This window comes from Sorex araneus, chromosome X (genome assembly GCF_027595985.1).
Source record: "Sorex araneus isolate mSorAra2 chromosome X, mSorAra2.pri, whole genome shotgun sequence".
NCBI classification, from domain to species: domain Eukaryota; kingdom Metazoa; phylum Chordata; class Mammalia; order Eulipotyphla; family Soricidae; genus Sorex; species Sorex araneus.
In genome coordinates, this window is record NC_073313.1 from 306,203,088 (window position 1) to 306,220,003 (window position 16,916).

Consider the following 16,916-nt stretch of genomic DNA (forward strand, 5'->3'; position numbering starts at 1 on the left):
CTCTCGAATCGCCATGTATTGACTGAATTGGGATGGCTGTTGGCGATGGGCAGGCGAAGGGAGAATGAGGACCAAGCTGGTTGCTGATTAGCTGCCGTTTAGTCCATTCTTCCCACACACCTGTTCCAGTCTCTCTGAGCCCCCCATTCTAATCTCACACTGTCCCTCATTCCTCTCTCCTCCTGTCTCTCCTGCTCATCTCTCTGTGCTCCATCTTGCTCCCTGCTCTGTCTCCCGACAACTCCAGCTCTCTCGTCTCTCCCCTCCTGCACTCTTCCTTCCTAGCCCCTCATTCCTCCATCCCAGATCTCCAGATCCTCTCTCTGCCTCTGACCTCTGGATTCTGACCCTGACTGCTTCTCTCCCAAGGACTCCCTGATGCCCCTTTTCTGCTTCTTCCTACTTGTCTCTCCACCCCTTACCCTCTGGGATCATGCTACACCCATTCTGGTAGCAAAATCAAGATTAAAAAGCCCTTCCTGACTGCCCATCAGGTTCAAGGGCAGAAACACAACCCAGGGGTATTCCTCTTTTCCTAGCATCTTGATTAACATCTTAATATAAGTAATTTTTCTATGGGCACAGTAAGAGAGACATTGAGGCTTATAGGGCAGCTCTCCTGGCAACATCTCACCACAGACTCAGACAACAGTGCTCAGACCAGATTAAACATTCCTAACCCTAGCAGGGTCCGATTCTAGTTATACTTTTTGGATCATGACAGAATTTGTCCATGACCATGCTCTTAACCTGTAGTTAAGTATTATGGCACTTTGGCCAGGCCCATCTCAACGCCAGGGTAGCACATAGCTCACCACTTGCACTGGGCCCGTTGAGTCCCTCTTTGGGACGCTGCTTTTGGGGGCCTAGAAGGTAAGGGCAATTGAGGCTTAAGTTGAGAGAACAGATAGCCAGGAGGTAAATATCACTGAGAGTCAATTAACTCCCATCTTACAAAAGCATCCCATTTACTATCTTCCTGTGCCATACAAAAAGTACATTGCTCTGAATAAACTATGAAAAGGATTAGAGAGAAGAGGAAAACAATATTTACAAGTCAATAGAGCACAAAAAAAAAATCACAAATAAACACAGAGGAATCTGGCAAGGCAGAAAAGACAAATCAATGTCATCATACACCATCCCACCACCACATCAACAACACTGTTCCTTCATTCTAGAGGCTGACCCTGGAACTAAAACCCAGCTCTCCCTGCTGTGTCCTATAGTCCCCCCATCACTGAATTCAGCACCCGACAGACCAAACCAGACCCCCATGAACCACTAGCCCAGCAGGACATACACATGCTGAAGTACTGACTGTCTTGGGGAGGGTCTGGAATGTTTCCCAGGAAGCAGCAGGTCCCAGGGGAGCCCTGCAGTGACCATGGAGTCTAGAGGAGACGGTTTCCTCTCCAGTGATCAGCCTGTGACTAGGGTCTCCCTGAGCTCTTCTCTCAGACAGGAGCAGCTCCCGGGGCTCCCCTCCTGCAGGGCCCAGGACAGGACCCTCCAGGGCCATTTGCTGCCTCATATGCATGCAGGAGAGACCTCCCCTCCCTGATGCCATTGCTCTCTCTGTATAGAATCTTGTTCCAAATGGATCCTGTTGCCCCTTTGAGGATATGTATCCAATTCCTATACTATTAACTGCTCCCTGCAATACACCTACCAATAAGGACCCTGTCAGGGATTCATGGAGATGGGTCAGAACTTGGGGTCAGCAATGGGCAGCACGTCAGAGAAACCTGGGCGTTAACTCTGCAGCCACCACAGCCAGTGTGATGCAGGAGGACCTGGGGTCAGTGAGTCTAAAGCAGAAGTTCTGAGAACCCAAATATTCAGACTCCATAAGGGAGTTGAGTAGATAGGGTGGGGCTGTCTGTGGGAGGAGAAGAGACTGAAATTTCAGAGCTGTCCCCTGTCATGTTGCTATTGAGGACCCCAAGTCCACAGACACTTCAGCATAGGTTCCGTGGGTGGGGTGTGTGTCCCATGGGGGTGTCTGTGACCATAGAGCACTTTTCTGGTGATGGTGAGAGAGCCATGTGTCTGCACTCACTGTCCCAATCCCGACAGAGCAGCAGATAGAATGTAATGAAAAGTAACCTAGGAACAAATACTGATTTTGTCTGTGTGTCTGGGCATGGTGCAGAAGATCCTGCCTGACCAGTGCTGGGGTGGGTGTTGGTCACTCTAGGCAACACTTGGCCAGTTCAGCCAAACAGCTCAGTACTACGAGTTGAGCTCTTAGAACTGTTTGAGGCTAATTGCGCCATGATATCCAGGCAACCCCCATGCCTGTCTACCAAGGTCAGCCAGGTGGTCCTAGAGACCTCCAGGAATGCCCCTACTGATACCCAGGGAAATTGTGCTTCCAGGGATCATCTGGTTGAATTGAAGGCATAACCCTCAAGCCATGTACTTTCTCTGCAGCCCTGGCTTAGGCTGATCTCAGGGTGAGATGCTGCTCCCAATGTGTGGCCCTGCAGGTGACAGGGACCCTCTCCTAGAAACAGCCAGGGAGGCTGCAGAAGGGCACACAGTGTCCTTACTGCCATCTTAGTGGACAATAAAGCAGACAACCCAAACATTAGCACATGGAAATTAATTCATTTAGTCTGATGCATTTTCTGATCAGAAAGCAAAAGAGCCAACAGCTCCATCCCCAGGGCAATGTTGGACTATTAGCCTTTAAGCTATGATTGAAAAAATAAACATTGAACAATTTCAGAGTCTTTCCCTCTGAAATTAAATCAGCAAAGGCATTAAGATAAAGAGAATGGCAAAGTCCTCCACCACTTCCATGGTGTCCTCATGAGGCTGACCCTGCTCAGAGGGTGCCTGGTATAAAGCTTCAGCTCAGGCTCCGTCCCAGGAACACACAGGCTGGGGGCTCACACCACACACCCAGGATTCTCACACTCTGGGATACTGAAGGTCAAGTTCCCTCAGGGTCCCTTCCCTTGAGGACCTTCTCCTGTCAGCAGGAGCCCCTCCTTTCCCTTGTTCCCACAGGCCTCTCCTGGGTGTGTGGACACAGAGTGGGATCCCTGGTGTCTCTATACTCCCACCTGTGCCCTCCTGTGACCTCATTTTACCTTCAGTGACCCTACAGCTCTCTCTCCAATTGTGAAACTGGTTGGGGCAGAAAAGCAGCCCATTGCAGGCAGGCAGGACAGGACTTCTATCTCCGAAGCAGAAAAAGGTGAAAATCTGGCTCCAACTCAGACTCTGAAGGTTTCATACTTTCCCACCACACCACAGAGCCCCTGTCCCTGCTGACCACAGGCCTGTGAGACCACAGTATTGCTCAGATCCAGGGACTCTCTTGTCACTTCTGGTGTGAGTCTGTCACCTGGTGGCCACTGTGTGATACAGCAACTTAATAGTTGTGCTTTTGGGAGATTCAGTCAGACTTTCCTCAAGTCTTTGGAACAGAGACTGTAAACCCAGTCAGACTACGTGGAAATGTGCCTGTAAGGCCATTGTTTTGTCAATTTCAACCTCTGTCCATTGGAGTCAGTCACAGAGAATGAGACAAACAGACTGTTGGATAACATTGGTTTGTCCTTTCTCCCTTACCACAGAGTTTGGGCTTATCTGGTAATAATCTCTAAACAATTCTAGACTACATTGGTATGTCCTGCTCCCCTTACCACTAGGAGCTTAGATATATCAGTTACACTCATCAAAGTGCTCCCGAGTCACTCCCATTCTTTTGTTCATCTGTAACCACTTCTACAGTTTATCTGCTCTTCCTCTAATCAAACTCTGTTAATTTGTAAGGTCAGACCTTGCTAGGACAGTGTACTTGTATTGTAAGTTAATATTGTCTTTCTCCTCTCTTATGTCTTTTGAATAGTTTACTTTAAAACAATATCCTTTTTGTGTGGACAAAGAAAGATAGTTGTTAATACACTTATGAAATATGGGATTTAATTGGCTTCAAATATTATTCACTCCCGGGCATCTGCTTTCTGGACTTAAGCCTCAGCTGCCCTTGCTTCCTAGCACCCCCAAAATCAGGGTCCCGACGAGGGACGTGACGGACCTAGGGCAAGTGGTGAGTTATGTGCTACCCTGACATCGAGATGGACCTGGCCAAAGCGCCTAATGCTTAACTATATGTTAAGAGCTTGGTCATGGGCATGTCATGTCATGATCCAAAAGCAAAACGAGACTAGGGGGGCTGGAGTGATAGCATAGCGGGTAGGGCGTTTGCCTTGCACGCGGCCGACCCGGGTTCAAATCCCAGCATCCCATATGGTCCCCTGAGCACCGCCAGGAGTAATTCCTGAGTGCAGAGCCAGGAGTAACCCCTGTGCATCGCCAGGTGTGACCCAAAAAACCAAAAAAAAAAAAAAAAAAACGAGACTAGGGCCCTGCTAAGGCTAGGAAAGACTAATCTGGCCTGAGCACTGTAGTCTGAGATCGAGGTGACCCGGGGAGAGTAATTCTATAAGCTTAATGCGTCTCTTGCTATGTCCATACAAAATGATTCATAATATGAATACTTATATGTTAGTTGGACAAGGAGAGGGGAAACACACCCATGGGATTCCGCTCTTGGGCGGATGTCTTCCTGAGAGAGATTCTGTCCTAGTGAAAGCATCCCCTAAGGGATAGAATTTTACCCCCTCTTGATTGTAACCATCCCTATGCATAATCCCCGGCCCACAGCCCACTGCATCCAGAGCCTGATACAGGGGATTTAAGGTGGCTGTGAGAGGGGGCTGGGGGCGAGTGTTGTCGAATTCCAGGGCCAGTCCCAGGGCCAGATCTGGAGAAGCTAGATCGAGATCGAGATCCAGAGAAGGAGAATGAAGTAGGATGGGAGAGGAAGAAGCAGGAGGAGAATCAGAGGAGAATGGAAATGGGAATGGAATAAACTGCGATTAAGACCAACTAGCCTGGCTCCGTTCCTTCGTTCCTTCCTTCACGTGCCTCATCATCACCTTCAACTTTCCCGGTGCGGAGTCGCCATTGCCCTTTCTTTTTCTTTTTTGTGTTTTTACACACAGACACACAATGAGACCAACAAACACACAAAGAAGGACTGTCCAAGATTCAGGGTGGCCTGGGCAGCCCCATTGAGTTCACAAGAAGCCGTTTATTCAATGTAGTGTTGCTCTCTTCAAACTGGGACCCAACAGGTGAGTCAGTGTTTAAGTTGACAGGGACATTAGGACAGCTGGTGAGCATATATACATTCAGTGGGTGCATGAGGAGCATTGGCTCGCGTGTCTCACAGAGACAGTCAGCAGGCACCCGAAAGTACAAAGGCTGGACACTTTCTGATTATACTATTTCCTCTGATACCCTCTACATATAAGACTCTAAACTTTTAGCCTTTTTTTGGTGTATTTATTTTTCCTTTGGTGACAGTTTTGCACGCCTGGTTATGCACTCTCCCAGAGACTATCACGATCTTGGGGTTTGTGACAAGGGGAAAATTTCCAACTAGACCATGTGGGAACAAAGTGGTTCATATTCATAAGAAACTGGTCAACCAGTTGAGGAGAAATGATGACCAGGTAACCAGGGTAGAGAGGAGATGTTCATCACAGGTAGGTAAGTGCTGGTGCTGTGACCCCAAGAGATGGGGTGGATGTTCCTTTGGAAAATGTTGCAGGGTCCAGAGATGAGGAGGAGCCTGTAAGGATAATGGTAAAGGTGGGGGTGGAATGGCAGAGAGCAGAGGCTCCTGGCTCCTCTCTAGTGTGGTTAATCCAGTCTTATATCTCCTCTAGGATAACCCAGCCCAGCTCTGATGCACCATTGGATGCTGTCCTGTCCCGAGTAACCAGATAATGGGGTTTAACAGGAGAGGGTGTGGGAGTGATAGGGAGAGGGGAGACACACACACAGATGAGCAAAAGCAATTTTATTGTAACTCCACAGCGCTTATGTATGCTTAGGTTTCAATCCACTTGCTTGATGGCCTTAAGATAAAAGGAGAAGTAACTAACTGCACCTGGGGCAACTAGGGGAGATAACAATAGATATCAGAAGGCTGATCTGTCTGTTCCTGTGGCTAACCATCCTGCTCTTGTCAAAATGTTCCAGTCCTCCAGTTCTTGTAAATGGCTTTCTCAACCTGTTTATGTGAATGTTTGACCCCAAGCTATATGCTGAAGGCCCACCCACTGCTGGATCCATCATTGAGAAGGCCTTGGAGCCATTCTCTCTAGATCAAGACTCATAAAGATTTTTTTCTCTGACTTCATGAGAAACCCAAAGTAACTATTCATCCACTATTGACCCATAATGCTTCCTTGGTGTGTTAGGATTCAAACCCAGGGCCCCAAACAAAGGAAACAGGCTTTCTATGTCAGTTACATGCCTGAACGTAGAGTGATTTTGATCGTGAGAATTGCTCATGTTTTTCCAATGTCTGACTGTCTCCATAATAATGATAGTGGTGAAAGATGAAATACAACCAGTGCAACTCAGTAGCTGCTTTACATTTGAGTTTAGTGTAATTGAAGACTATTCTGCCATGTCTTTGATGCAGCCATGTCCTATCCTATACACTATTCAACACTTTGTGGACTATTTCCACTCTAACCATGTTCTTTTAGGAAACAATAAACAATATCCACACACGCAGGCTGCTCATCGTCAATCATAGACTCTGCCCATGTTCATGTCACATCTCTGGATTGTCAGAGACCGACATGGATAAATCACTTGGTTGGTAATTGTAATCTGCCTAGTGTGAGTTATTTTCAATACAAATATGAAGACCCTATTCCTTGGGGACCTGGTAAAAATAGAAGCTGTAGGCTTCCTTGAGATTTGAAAATTGCACTGAATTACAGAGATGGAGAAAACTCACAATGAAACAAATGTGCCTTAAGTCCCTATCTGTAGTCCTTGAAGTAAATTGTGTTGTCTGTTCCAACAGGGCTTAGCAGTGAAAATGAATGACTAATCCTTGATGATTACCGAACACTCATTGATTATTTCTTTTGGCGAAAGACAGGGGGTGGTATTAGACATTGATTTCTATATGACTATGATTTTTAAAATGAATTTATTGAACTTATTTTAAAAAAGTATGTTTAGTCCAATTAAAGTCTTTCAACTCTGTATGGCCATATTAATAGAGAGATTTTATGTAGTAATATCGGCCACATCAGGGCTGGAGCGATAGCACAGCGGGTAGGGCATTTGCTTTGCATATGGCCGACCTAGGTTCGATTGCCAGCATCCCACATGGTCCCCTGAGCACTGCCAGGAGTAATTCTGAATGCATGAGCCTAGAGTAAATCCTGTGCATCGACATGTATGACCCCAAAACAAAACAAAACAAAACAAAAGAGAACCTTACACATTGTATAATATCTCTGGTCCTTAAAATCCAGTCACATCACCCAGACAAGAGGGTCCAACAGATATTCCTGTCCCCTTCAGCCAGCTGTGTGTGATACATGTGTCAGTGTGGATGCTACACGTAGCGAAAATCTGGAAAATTCTCGGGTTTCTGGTTCTGTTGGACATGTATAGAGACTCTGTTGAGCCCCTGAGGGAAGCTGGATGTTCTAGTGCACAGGCTGCACTAGAACCCAGAAACAGAGACTGAACTCCAGGGTGTCCCTGTGTTGATCTTATCCCCAAGGTCTTGCTGGTGCCATTGATGTGCTAGAGCAGGCAGGGCTGTGACACTGCACGGGCTGAGCCAAGGTCTCATCTCAGTGCCCGGGTCACAGGCACCTGCCCCTGAGCCCCCACATTCCCGTTCTCAGCTGGAGCCAGAGCCCAGGGCCTGGGGAACTCAGAGGCCGTGTTCAGGGAACAGCAATTCCATGGCCCAGGGGCTTCCTGCCACACAGGCGGGGACCAGTTTGCAAAGACTCTAGGTGGTTGGTCTTTGCTGAGGAAAAGTGGAAAAAAAAATGTGGAATGCAGATCTGGGCGTCTGTCTTTTGAAAAGAGGTCAGCATTTTCCCCACCAATGTCACCCCATATTTTATGTTCCCATTCTAGGAATTTAAATCCGAGGAAAATCAATATTGGTAGATAATGGTGGGCTTGTGGGCAACAAAGCTAGGAAAATACCGTCAATAATATAGAATTTCCTAGGGTAACAATGATTTCCATAGACTTAAATTCCCTTTGAGAGTGTCAAGGCCTGGCCATGCAGGGAAGCTCAGGCACTGTGATCCAGAGTATTTCCCACGAGGCCTCGGTATAAGACTTTGGGCTAAGAACAGGGTGGACATTTTCCTTTCTATATTTCCTCTTATCAAATATCCAATATGCCATGGGTAGGGTGCCTGCTCGAGCAAATCGATGAACAATGGGACAAGAGTGTGACCGATACTTCCTCTTACTTGTCTGAATTCCCCCTGCACACACACACACCTTGAATGAAGTTTATACCCCTTTACAACTTCAAGGGTATCCAGGATAGTATACCACAGTTCCTGTCACTAAAATTATTTTATTTCCCATTAAGATTTCAGGATCAAAATCCCTCAGTCAAGGGAGTAGATCTCAGTCCCCTCCTCCATGTTCCCCCCCACTACAGACCACAGGATTGTGAGGGTTGTTCCCCTGGTGAGACACAGTCTCTCCCTCTGGCCCACTAGATAGGACATCATGGCAGGGAAGACACAACCTGGGAGATGCCCTAAGTGTGAGGCTATGAAGCTGCTCACGTGTCCTCACAACTGGGGTTGCAATATGTGCTATTATTAAAAACTATCTTTTAAAGCATGGTTTCTAGGCCTTCGAGGATGCCCAGGCCAACATATGTGAACTCTGAATGAAACTGTCACCTACGTATTTCAGAAAAATAATCTCTCTAAATTCAATCAGAAGATTTGTTGTCATGTCTGTGCCGCTGGGATGAGATTGAGAATAATGGAGCCTAAAGATGTTCCTTCAACATGTCCCAGAACAGTCCCTCATTGCACAGCCTGGCTGTATCTGACACACCCTCAGCAGTGGAGGCACCAGGATGAGCAGCTGGCACAGTTCAGCCTCACACAGCTGATCTCTGGGGGTTTATGTATTGGCCCGTATCACTGTGGAGGAGTATAACCTTGTTGACAGTAATAAGTGGCAGCATCCTCAGGCTTGAAGCTGCTGATGGTGAGAGAGAAATCTGTCCCAGATCCACTGCCACTGAACCGGGGAGGGATGTCTGGTCCTAAATTGGTTGCCCCATAGATCAGGAGCCTGGGAGCTTTCCCTGGTTTCTGCTGATACCAGGCTAAATAACTGTTAATGTTCTGACTGGCCTTGCAGGTGATGGTGACTTTGTCTCCCAGAGATGCAGACACGGATGGAGGCTGGCTCATTTGGATATCACACCTGCCACCTGAGAAAAAAAATAGTGCACATCATTATCTTAATCATAAGTTAGACGATTTCCCTGAAGAGCCAGGCAGCCTAACTTCATGAAAACCCTCATTTCCCTCCTTACCCGGGAGCCAGAGCAGCAGGAAGCTGAGGAGCTGCACAGGGGCCCTCATGTCCACTCTGGGTGTGACAGACACTGACCCTGCAGGGTGACACAGACTATTATTGAGTGCCCAGGCATGTGCTCTGAGGACTTGCAAATGAGAGGGGGCTGGGCAGGCTGGGCAGGCAGAGGGGGGAGGGTGTGTGGGGGGACCAACCCAGCTGCAGGGAAGTCAGGGGTGTGGGTCCCTGTGGGGAAGCAGAACTTTGCCCACAGAGAATATGCTCCTCCCCGGGCCCCAGGAGGGCCCCAGTGTGAGCACAGAAGGGTGGGTCCTCTGAACCTCAGAGTAAGGACAAGGTTTCTTGCTCTCTCTTGCCCAGGGACAGTCTCTGTCAGACCACAGACACACAGACCCCCTCAGGAATTGTATACTCCTTCAATATCACATCTTTGGACCAAGTTGAGGGCATGAAATCTTCTATTTAGCTTTGATATGCTGGTATTTTTGGCTTTAGAAATGTCATCACTACCTACTGAAAAACTTGTATGTTAACAGCAGAAAATGTTTGGGGCTGGAGCAATAGCACAGCGGGTAGGGCGTTTGCCTTGCATGTGGCCTACCCGGGTTCAATTCCCAGCATCCCATATGGTCCCCTGAGCACGCCAGGGATGATTCCTGAGTGCAGAGCCAGGAGTAACCCCTGTGCATCCCCGGGTGTGACCCAAAAAGCAAAAACAAAACAAAACAAAACAAAATGTTTGAAGCCGTGATAAGAAGCCTGTGCTGACATGCATTCATCAGAAACAGTCTCACCACTTCCACCTCAGCCTTAGATTGTGGGGTTTCTTTCTTCACTTTTAGAAAAGCTCTCTACCTTCCCAAAACATGCACCTTTATCTTTGGACAGTCTTCTATAGTTTTCAGTCCCTCTCTACCTGAAAGATTCCCTTCTGAGCTGACCAGATGTAAATGAGTCCAGAGAAGATAGATGAGATGAGTTGCTACCGCAGGATCCCCCTTGAATGCACCGTGCTCCTTCAGCTCACATCCTATATCACACATCTCTTCTTTTTCTTTTGTTTTGTTTTTGGACCTCATGTAACGGTTTCCAGGGCTTATTCCTAGAACTATACTCTAGAATCACTCCTGGCAAGGCTCGTTGGTGGAGGTATGGAGTACTCTATGGAATGCCACGGATTGAAATTGGGTTGGCCCCATGCAAGGCAAACACCCTACCCACTGTACTATCTTTCCACACATCTCTTCTAATTTTGGTCAGCTCTCAGAAAGCCCTGGTGTAGGCGTTGAGATTCAAGTTAAGGTTAGGGTACAACCCACAGAGAAATGACTTGCAGGTCTAAGAGAAGGGAATCAAAGTGGGCATGAGTGAGATCCCAACCTGGGATCTAGGCTCTGATAGGGGCTAAAATTTGATGAGCTGGTGAGGGTAGAGTGCTGGGTGAGATGAGTCAGTGTAGGCTCTCGAGATGATTTCCCCACCCCCTGCATACTACCCCTATTCAATCACTGTTTCTTCATTCAATAGAATGCCCCTGGGAATGCACCCAGCAAAAAATTGAAAGTGCCATGTACCCTCCAATCATTGAATTCAAGCTTCATAATGTCTGAGGACTCTCCTACATGAACTGCTGGCCCAGCTGGCATCTTTCTATTTCTGCGGAATCCAGAGTCCTGGACGGGCCAGAGATCCACGGAAGGTAGCATAGAAGGTCCCAGGGGAGCCCTAGAGTGATAGTGGATTCTAGTGGAGACGGTTTTCCTCCAAATGATCAGCCTTTAACTGGGGCCTCCCCTGATGCTTACATCAGAGAGGGGCAGCACAGGGAGCCTCACGTTCTGCACAGCCCTGACAGAACCTCCAGAGCCATTTGAGGCCTCACACCTGACACAGGAAGGAGAGATCTCCCCCAACCCAACACACACACACACACCCTGAATCCACCACTGATTTTTAAGGCTGCCAGCATTCTGCTCTCACTGGACCACCAGATGCCCCATGAACAAACTTCTAACCAATTTCTACTCCATGATTCCCATCAGCCACTTACCAAAGGACAATCCTGCACAGGGACTCACTGAGACAGGGCAGATTAAGGGTTGCTAGTGGCAGAATGGGCAAAAAAGAGTCCTCAGTTACAAAGGACACCAGAGGAGAGTGAAGGCGGATGAACTGGGTGTGTGTACTCAGGAGAGCAGCTCAAATAAGACATACTTTTGCCTGCACTGTCTGCTCCAGAGGAGCTGCCCTGAGGTGGTTCTGATGGCCAGGGGAAGGGTTGGGGAGAAGGAGGATGAGACTCCAGGGTGTTCACACAATCCTGTTGTCACAGAGGCCCTAAGATTGCGCATTCCACTGTGGGAGAAGGAGATGGGGGATCAGTACACAGAGGTTGTCTCAGCTCCTGTGGTAGCTTCCTCTGCACCATCCTGCAGAGCCTCAGGAGGAATGGGCTGAGCAGAAGCTTCAGAGCTAGATTCAGTCTCTGATGCTCTGAACTCTCATGTAGGCCCTGCAGGGACACTGACCTGATCCTGGAACAGCCAGGGGGACTGGAGGTGGGTCATATTGTGTTCCACAAGGCATCTGACTGAAGAGTATAAGGACACCCAAAACCTTACTATCAAGGTGATAGTTCATTCAGTGATGGATTTCTGGTTGAAATCAAACAGCCAACAGTTTCATCAACAAGGTGTTGCCTGACGAGGTGAAAATGATTTCTGAGTTCTCCTCAGCAGTCAGAAGAGAAGAAAAAGGAGGAAAGTTGCCCCAGGATGACCTTCTCTGGATGTCCCTGAGGCAGACCCTGCTCAGAGGGTGCCAGGTGTGAAGCATCAGCTCAGGCCCCCTCACAGGAACACACAGGCTGGGGACTCACACCACACACACGGAGTTCTCACACTCTGGGAGGCTGGAGAGTGAAGGTCAAAGTCCCTCAGGGTCACTTTCTGTGAGACCCTCCTCCTGCCAGCATAAGCCCCTCCCTCTCCTTGTCCTCAAAAGCCTCTCTTGGAATTTCTGTCTGAGGGGACTGGAAGGGTGGGGCACAGTGTTCCCTGGGGTCCCTAAATTCCGATCCAATCCCCCTCCTGTGAGCTCAATTTACCTTAAGTGACTCTACTGCTTCATCTCTGAAACATCACAGAGGAACTTAAGTCAAATTTTGAGCACTGGATGGGGGATCAAAAGTCCATGGCAGAGAGGCAGGGCAGGACTCCTCTCCCCACAGCAAGAATGGATGGAAATTTGCTACAACTCAGACTCTAACAGCCTTCATACATTCTCACCACAGCCATGTCCCTGCTGACAATGGACCTGTTACTGTCTCAGGGTTTCTAGCATTCAGGGTCTCTCTTGTCACGTGTGGGGTTTGTCTGCCATCTTGTGGCCCTTGTTTGATACAGCAACTTAATAGGTTTCAGCTGATGATGATCTCCGTGCTGCTGAGATTAGACTTTCCCCAAGTCTTTGGAACAGATACTGTAAAGTCTGTCAGTAAGCCTGAGTATACAAACATGTGCTTCGATAAGTCAATCAGATTGTCACGCTCAACCTCAGTCTATCAGTGTCAGTTGTTGAGAATGAAACAAACAGACACACAAACGATAGACAATCACACATACAAGGACTGCGCAAAATTTAGTGTGGCTTGGGCACTCCCAGAGAGCCCACAGGAAGTCCATATTCAATGCAATGTGATTGCAACCTGGGTCCCCACATGTGAGCCACTGTTCGGCAGAGACATTAAGGACAGTGAGTGAGCACCTCCACATTCAATGAAGAGCAGAGGCTGGACTGTCTCAGAGCCAATCAGCAGGAACCTTCAAGCATAAAGTCTGGATGCTCTCTCTCTGTCTCTCTGTCTCTCTCTGTCTCTCTGTCTCTCTCTTTCTCTCTCTCTCTCTCTCTCTCTCACTCTCTCTATTCTGTCATTTCCTACATGGCTTTGCAGTTAATGATGAATAACTTTTTTGTTTGAAAATTAATGAAAATTTACTGGAAGTTTCTCTGGGAGTAAGACAGAGGTGGTGTTAGACAGTTTATTACTGTTTGTCTTCTGTGAAATTGATAGTTGTTTTGATGTGTGGTTTTGCCTTTTATACAAATTTCACAAAGGTATAAAACCAATAGTGTCTCCAGCCTGCTGGCCCCCTGCTACCCAGTCCAGCATGAAGGGCAGGTCCCCACACAGGGGCCTCTGTGAGCCAGCAGGGGCTGGACACAGCTCAGGGCTCAGAATGACATGGGGGTTCTAGAATCTTGGGACTCAGCAGGTGTTGGGCAGGATCTGGAGGACAGGGTCCTCTCTAGAACTGCGATCAGGGACAGTGTCTATCAGGTGACTTGTCTGTCAGGAGCAGCATGGAGGCTCAGGGTCAGCCTTCTCCTAGGGCAAAACCATCCTCAGTCCATTGCCAGCTTCCCAAGGGCCCCAGTGAGGAAGGTTCCCTGCCTGCCCATTGTTCATCCTGCTACACGGGTTCAGCTCCCAGAGGACTGTGTCTGTCCCAGTGAGCAAGTGTCAGAGAAACTCCTACTCTACATTCTACTTCCCATGACCCCACTCACCAAAAAGTTTTGTGTTTGTTCAGGGCCCACATCCTGCAATGCTCAGGCTTATTCATGGCCTAGACCTCACACCTCGAGGGGAACACATTGGGGTGCAGGGATCCAGCCAGGTCAACCATATGCCAGGTAAACACTTCCTTATCTCTTCAACTGCATATGAAGCAAATGTGCATAGCACAGTAGTTCCATTATGCTTTAGGATCTTCTTGGAAAAACTGTATCACTCGCCTGATACTTAGGTAGTAACATTTCCCTTACAAATGTGGGAGAGGCAGGGAGGGTGCTTTCCATCAGCTGTCAGTCACTCCTACTGTGAAGCTCACTCACAGCACACATCCCCCTGCATACCTGCTGCTCTGCCACACCAGGCCTGTACGCTTACCAGGTCTTAATGTGGCTTGTCTGCAGTCCAGCAGGGGCTCTCATGGTCCAAAGCCCTCAGCTGCAGCCTCCTCCCAGAGGGCCCCAATGCCTTCCCCTCACTGACTCAGAGACTGCTGTCTGCTCACCAGTAAAGAACAAGTGTGGGCATCTGGCCCTGGCCATGCAGGGAGGTTAGTGTTGGGGCCTGCATTACTGTTAAGGAAACTTCGTAACTTGCATGCAGTCAAAAACTCCAGTGTACTCAGGTTCTGCCCTGCTCATCTGAAGAGTAAAATATGACCCTGAACCACTGCCACTGAACCTGTCTGGGCACCTGAGTATCAGAAACTCTGTGGATCAGGACCTTTGGGGGTTTCCTTGGTGTTTTTCATAGAACCAGCCCAGGTAGGTAATTCCATTACAACGTATGAGGCTCTGCTACACCTGTAGGAGAAGGAGGCCGGTTCTCCAGGGATGATGGACAGGGACAGTGGAGACTGGGTCAGCACAACATCACCTCTGGATCCTAATTTAAAAAAGAATTGAAAATAGTGCAAGATTCCTTTCACATCTGATCAACTTCATTGTTTCCTGATTTTTCCCAAAATATTCCCTTTCCTTACTGCCATTTCTTAAAAGCTTTGTATTTACACATCAAATCTTTATTGTGGGAATGAAGAAGATAGTTTAGAATTGAGAAAGTAGCCTCTAATCCACTGTGTCATCTCTACTTTCTCATCACATCTCTCCAGGGCACAGACCCTTGTTCCCTCCAGAATGTTTCAGACTATCACATCACTTACCCCATCATCTAGCACAGAGTGAGAGAGAGAGACAGAGAGACAGAGAGAGACAGAGAGACAGAGACAGAGACAGAGACAAAGAGAGCGGCAAGAATCCCCCACACTCCCCTGCTGAACTGTTTCCATTTCTCATGTCCTCTGTCTTTACCTGGGATCCCGAGAATCAGCAGCCCCAGGACCTGAGCAGGGAACCTCGTTTTGAGAAGTTGACCTGAGGAGTCCTGGTGAGTGAAGGTAAGATCAGGGCTGACTTTTATATCAGACTCAAACATAGATCCTTTCCCAAGACAACATGCAAAGACAGGGGTGGGTGCATGGGTGTCAAAACATGCTAAGGAGGGGCACCTTTTATTTTAGTGAACTGACTTTGTTTTTTCTTTTCTATATATAAAACAACCAATGTTTGTTTTATATATAGAAAAAAGGGGGTTGCTCTTAAAATAGAGGCTTGATCAGGAATTTTTTTTTCAGTCTTCATGTGGAATAACTGGGCATTTATTCCTTTATCTTTTAATAGTAATTGACTTCTTATGCATCAGATACTCTATTCCCATGAAAATGTGTCCACATCATCCTTTGGAAAACTCTGGCCATGTTGCATCTCCATCTCCCACATGTCCAGTATGAGATATTTTCCTGCTCAGATATTCAAAGTCTCAGATTTTAAGACACTCATGGGAGTCAACAATTCTTTGCTGTCTGTTGGTATCAGGTTAATACACATTTCATATAGTTAGAAACAAGTACTAGAAATTACCCTTTCCTGGACCTAGTGAATTGAATTCATTATGTTTATGTACAATGAGTTTGAGAGAGAAAACATTACCCCCTCTTAGTGACAAGGCTTCATAACCTTGATAGGATAAAAATGGGATAAATGTTTACCTTTTTCCCTCATAATAGAGAAACTTGAGTCCTGCTCTGTAGGAAGCCAGATGTAGGAAGCCAGATATAGGAAGCCAGACGTAAGGAGCCATTTTTACAGAGCCTGGCTTCTTTCAAACAGAGGCCTACTTAAATTTCCTGCCATTGCTGACCTTGCTGATCTTACTGCCCCGCCATTGTTTATCTATGATTGACCACTACCCGTACGGGGGTCCAGGCACGTATACCATACCACTGCCTCCCAGCAGGCAGGTATAAATGCTGTAGCTGCCAGTGAATAAACGCTCACTCGCTCTCTCTCTTTCCTCCTCCTTTCGTCTCTGTGTCGGTTCATTCGACTGCGTCCCCTTCTCAGTCCCACAAAGGGTCCTACCTGCTGGACAGGGCAGGGCCCTCACACTGCTCCTTCCTACCTCACCTTCCCTGGTGTCTGATATTGAGCTGTGAGAGACCCTGCTGTCTGCTGGACACAATGTCTTTGCCTGAAGGAAGAATCACGTATGGGCAATGTAAGACTCTCAACCAATTAGCCAAGAATGAATCCTGATTCTCCTTCCTCAGCTGTAGGAGCAGTGAGGAGTGAGGGTGGGGAGAACAGTGAAGTCCCCATGCCCTGAGTGCCCCTAAGGCAGACCCTGCTCAGAGGGTGCCAGGTGCTAAGCCTCAGCTCAGCCTCCCTCACAGGAACACACAGGCTGGAGGCTCACACCACACACACGGGATTCTCTTGCTCTGGGAAGCCTGGAGAGGAAAGGTCTAGGTCCCTCAGGGTCACTTCTGGTGAGTACCTCCTCCTGTCAGCAGGAGTCCCTTCCTCCCCTTGTCCTCACTTGCTCTCCTTTGTGGGTGACAGTGGGG

The 16,916-nt window shown here is 47.9% G+C and overlaps 1 pseudogene; it reads right to left on the bottom strand.

Annotated features, from left to right (window-relative positions):
* Positions 1-8,948: 8,948 nt before the first annotated feature.
* LOC129399904 (immunoglobulin kappa variable 1-39-like) lies at positions 8,949-9,487 on the bottom strand (annotated as a pseudogene).
* Between the last annotated feature and the right edge of the window lie 7,429 nt (positions 9,488-16,916).